We start from the raw sequence: 6,000 nt of genomic DNA on the forward strand, positions 1-6,000 counted from the left end.
TTAAAGTCCAGGGAAATAACATGAGATAGATCTGTTCATCCTCAACATCTCTTATTTTGAATAGAGTACAAATTCTATTAAAAGTTCGAAGATGTTCGTTTGGATCTTCCTTCGGCGCACCACTAAATTGGCATTGATTAGTTACCATGTGTAGGATTTGTCCTTTGATTTCATAATCTGGTGCATTAATGTCTGGTTGAGTAATTGCATGACCTTGACCAGTGCGTTTAGCTCTAATTCGGTCTTCCATACTTAGAGGTTCCAGATTTTCCATGATTGAAATTGTTGAATCTGAATCACTAGAGGATTCTGACTTAATGGTTTCTTCCTCGATAATCTCTGGATGAGTGATTTGTGGTTCAGGAGGAATGATTAGTGGTTCAGGCTCTCTGAATTGTCCCTGAATATCCTCTGGATTCTCAATTGTGAGGTCGGGTTCAAAAAATGGATTATCGAAAATTTGAATTGGAGTACTTGGTCGACTAGATGACGATTCTAAAGAAAAATCAAGGCGACAATGTTGGCTAGATGCTTGATCGAGTTACAAGTGGTGAACGTATGAAAGGTGGTGAACGTTTTGCTCGGTGCATTCACAGAATATCCTATTAGTTATAAAAATAAAAATTATATAAGCTATCAAATTAATAGACTTTTCTGATTTTGCCCACGTTTTGAATAGCCAATAAATGCAGCAGGTAGCCAGAACCCTTTAAATCGGAAGCCCACAACTCGCCACTAACAAATCCAACTATTACTACGAACCAGAAAATTTTGGATGTCTATCAATTTAACCGCTTAAAATAATTTTTCGTCGAAATTTAAAGAAAATAAAGAAAATTTTATGTCCTAAAAACTAGAGCGTCGAGAAATAAGAAAGAAAAAGAGTGCGTCGAAAAACGTCGAAAAATAAAAGGTCGAAAAATAAGCGTAGAAAAATAATAAAATGCAGCGTCGAAACATAAAAGTCTAAAAACTAAATTTTAAAAGTTGTGTCTAAAGGTATTAAAGCTTAAAAGGAATTCTATATCCAAAATGGCAATAACTTAAAAGGCACTAAAATTTTTAAAACAGCGTCGCAAAATTCTAAAGCACCTAAATCTTAGTCTAAAGAAAAAGCACTTAAGGGATTTTACGGCAAAGCCTAAGAATTTAGAAATAGATATAACTACGGCAAAATACTAATTTTAAAATTAATTACGAACGAAAAATATACAATTTTACGAATAAAACGATTAAAATATACAATTTATAAAAAGATACAAAAAGTGATAAAATTACTTATTTTTATAAAAATATTATTTTTATATTATTATTTTATAAAAGTATATATTTATAAATTAATAAAACTAATTAAAACTTATAATTAATTAAACTAAACTTAAATTAATTATATTAAAATAAAACCCTAATCTTAGACAATTAATAATAATTACAATAATTAATTCGTAACCCTAATCGTATTGTACGAGGTATGTGGCGTGTCAGAAGGTACCATGCGGTCGCATGGGTTTACCCTTGCCTGCTCATGGAATCGCATGAGCTGCAGGTTTAGATTAAATGCAGGCCAAAAATTCGCAGTTTCAAATCATTATTTTTTTTATTTTTTACTTTTTTTTTAATAGCGTTTCGCTTTGGCGTTTAAGATGGTCCCCGGCAGCGGCGCCAAAAATACTTGATGTTATGCGAGGTGTATACGAAATAGTTATTATTTTTACTACAAAATACTATTAAAAACGATACAATTTTACACAAGTTATTTATTTATTTATAGAGTGGATATACCTAAATCTTGCTACAACACTATAGGCAGTGTACCTAATCGTAAAGTAGTGTAGTTTTTAGTAAGTCTGGTTCGTTCCGCAGGGAGCTAGCCAAGTTTAACGCTATATTATTTTTTTAAAACTATATTTGTATATATATATATATATATATATATATATATATATATAAAAGGGGGTTTTTACCATTTAATGACCGGTTTGTCGATTTTATGTCTTAAGTCACAATTAAAACCTAATGTAAAATATTAAAAATAAATATAACTTAAATTAAAGCGTAAAGTAAATGACAATAATTAAAGTGCGATAAATTAAAGTGCGATAAATAAAATGACGGTAAATAAAATTGCGATAATTTAAAAGTACGATAATTAAAAGTGTGATAAGATATAAAATAAAGGAATTATGCTTATTTAAACTTCCATAATCATGATGTTCGACGTGTTGATTTTAATTTATTACCATGGGTTAATTGTCCTTTGTCCTGGATTATTCGATATATCCATCTGGTTTTTGTCCATAACAGTCCATCAGTCATAAATATAAAGTGCGAGTGTCCTCATCAAATTATCCTTATACCCGAAGTAAAATATTCCAACTAATTGGGGACTTAAACTGTAATAAGGTTTTAATACATTGTTAATGATTACACCAGGTTATCGACTGTGTGCAATCCAAGGTTTTAATACTTTATTATCAATTACACCAAGTGTCCTTGTATGTAATCCACCCCTGTTTTAATGAGTCCATTGACTATTAATCCATTCCCGTGTCCGGTTAAATGAACGATTAATAATATTTATAAATATCCCGTCCTTCGTGTCCGATCGAGTGTATATGGCTATTTATATATACATCAAATTGTAAATCTCTATATTAAATTAACGAACTATCATTCAGTTAAACAAATATAAAGCCCATTAATAGTTCATAGTCCAATTTCTACAAGTGTCGGTCTTTTGTCCAAACCCCAATTATGGTACAAAGCCCAATTACCCAATCTTTAATATTTAGCCCAATATCACGATTACTTCAGCTTAAATAAGCATAATTATAACTTAGCTACGAGACATTAATTTAAAAAGGTTGAACATAACTTACAATGAGTATTAATTGCGTAGTGTTACACGGACAGAATTTCGACTTACAAACTTAAAACATTCGCTACCATAACCTTATTATTATTAATCTTAAATTAAAATTAAAATTATAAATATAAATATAAATATATATCAGAGAGTGAGAGAGATTGAATTATATTGTATACATAATTCGCTGAAACTCGTCGCTATTTATAGAACCTGGCCACACTGTTGGGCTCATGCGATCGCCCGAGTTTTACTCATGCTGGCCATGCGATCGCATGGCCGCCTATTCCTGGTCACATATGAATCCAAAACGTGGGCTGCTCGATATTTAAATATTATATAATATAATATATATATAATTTTATATAATTATATATATATATATATATATATATATTATATTCTTGTGCTCCATTGACTTGTAATTTTAGTTCCGTTGACTCGCGCGTTGATGCTCGGTTCATGTCCCGGTTCCGGATTTTCGAACGTCCTTTCGTACGATTTAATATCTTGTACTTTACGTTTCGCGGCTCTTACTCTTGTAACTTTTAGACGTTTCTCATCAATAATTTGAACCACTTTGATTGTACTTTGTACTTTTTAGCTTTTTGGTAGTTTGCCTCTTCAAATCGTCGAATCTGTCTTTTATCTTCACCTTTTATTATTTAAACGAATATCAATTGTAAATAGAACAATTGCAACTAAACGCTTGTCTTTCTTGAGGGATAATACTATGAAATATATGTTTGTTTTTAGCATTATCAGATAGTAACCGGCGAGGCCTAAAAATTGACGAATATGAGTAGGAATAGTAGGGGTTTCCCACTTGCTGATGGCTTCGATCTTTACGGGATCGACTTTGATACCCTGATCGCTCACGATATGACCAAGAAATTGAACCTCTTTCAACCAAAATTCACACTTGGAAAATTTGGCATAGAGTTGTTCTTATCTCAAGAGTTCAAGCATGAGTCGAAGATGTTGCTCCTGTTTTTCTTCGCTTTTGGAATAGATTAGGATATCGTCTATGAATACGATAACGAATTTGTCTAGATACGGCTTGCACACGCGGTTCATGAGATCCATAAACACGGCAGGTGCGTTAGTTAAACTAAATGGCATCACAAAAAACTCATAATGACCATAACGAGTTCGTAACGTAGTCTTGTAAACATCGCTCTCCTTCACCCCCAACTGGTGATAACCTGATCGCAAATCGATCTTGGAGTAAACATTGGATCCTTGCAGCTGATCGAATAGATCATCAATCCTGGGAAGGGGATACCGATTCTTGATTGTCAACTTGTTTTGTTCGCGGTAATCAATACACATGCGGAAAGATCCGTCCTTCTTCTTTATGAACAAAATGGGAGCGCCCCAAGGCGAAGAGCTTGGTTGAATAAATCCACGGTCTAACAATTCTTGTAGTTGACTCTGCAACTCTTGCAGTTCGGAAGGTGCAAGTCAATAAGGTGCGTGAGCTACAGGTGCAGCTCCTGGCACTAGATCAATCTGGAACTCCACTGATCGTGGCGGCGGTAATCCCAGCAATTCTTCTGAAAAAACGTCGGGAAATTCGTTCACAATTCGCACTTCATCCATGCTTTTCTCCTCAGTTTCTAGTTTCTTCACATGTGCTAAAATAGCAAAACGCCCCTTTTTGATAACCTTTTGTGCATTCATGCAACTAATAAGGTTCAGCTTCGGGCTACATCTCTCTCCGTAAACAATTAATGGCACACCATCCTCGTGAGATATACGAAGAATCTTCTCTCCACAGATAAATTTTGCTCTTACCTTGGACAACCAGTCCATACCGACTATCACATCAAATCTCCCCAACTTAATGGGTATCAAATCAATCTCAAAATCCACTCCAGCTAGGTTTATTATACCTCCTCGGCAGATTTGGTCAACTTTCTAAAGTTTTCCGTTGGCTAATTCGACAAGAACACTCTCATCTAAAGGAACTAATGACCAATCTATATTAGAGCAAAAGTGTCTACATACATAACTCCTATCGGCACCAGTTGTGACGACCCAGAAATTTTCGATCAAATTTAAACTTAATCTTTATATGATTTCGATACGATAAGCAAAGTATGTAATGTTGAGTCAAGAAAAATTTGAAAAGATGTTTATATATTCAATTGACCTTCGACTGCTCTCGACGATTCACGAACAATTAATTGTAAATAGATATGTGTGTATGTATATATAAATAATAATTCAAAATATAATTTGAAGTATAATATGTTGTTGTTATTAAAAATTAATAAAATAAAAATAGGATATTATAATAATTATTATTTAAAATATATCTCTATATATAAATAAAGTATATTAAAAATAAATATTAAATGATTGTAATACTTGTTTGATGTTTCGATTGATATTAAGCAAGTTAAATTCAAACTTATGTAATTTTAAAATAAACGGTGATACGAAAATGAGTTCTATAAATTTTAGGCTTATTAAAAATGTATTTAGGAACTATTTGTTAAGTTTTAACACTTTTTATATTTTACCCCTAAAATGAGAGGGACAGTTGATGTAATTTCTATTTAACAAATTAAGGATCGAATTTTATACCATAATGACCAAAATAAATAAATATAGTTAATGTAAAAATATGGGATTTTTTTGAACACTTTTATCCGCCACTAATTTCGCACGATACACAGTCCGTGAAGACCGTCGGTAGAATAGTTTTAGGCTACTGTACTATATTGAATTCATAATCCACTAGTTTATTATAATATATATATATATACATGCACGTTCTTTTGATTATGTATACTATTATATTGTATTATAGTAATACAATATAATATATATATATATATATATATATATATATATATATATATATATATATATATATATATATATATATATATATATATATATATATATATATATATATATATATGATACATGAATTCAACCCACCACTTTCCTACTTACAACTAATCGATCAACACTAGTTTATAACTATGCTTAATTGATAAATTGGTTAGAAATAATTGTGGCTAATTGATAATTGAATCAGTTTTTCATTCCATTCCAAATCACAAGTTTCTATAGGTGATGAATGTGATTATAATAATAAAATTTAATATATGTAAAATATA

Source organism: Rutidosis leptorrhynchoides, chromosome 2 (genome assembly GCF_046630445.1).
Source record: "Rutidosis leptorrhynchoides isolate AG116_Rl617_1_P2 chromosome 2, CSIRO_AGI_Rlap_v1, whole genome shotgun sequence".
In the NCBI taxonomy this organism is placed as follows: Eukaryota; Viridiplantae; Streptophyta; class Magnoliopsida; order Asterales; family Asteraceae; genus Rutidosis; species Rutidosis leptorrhynchoides.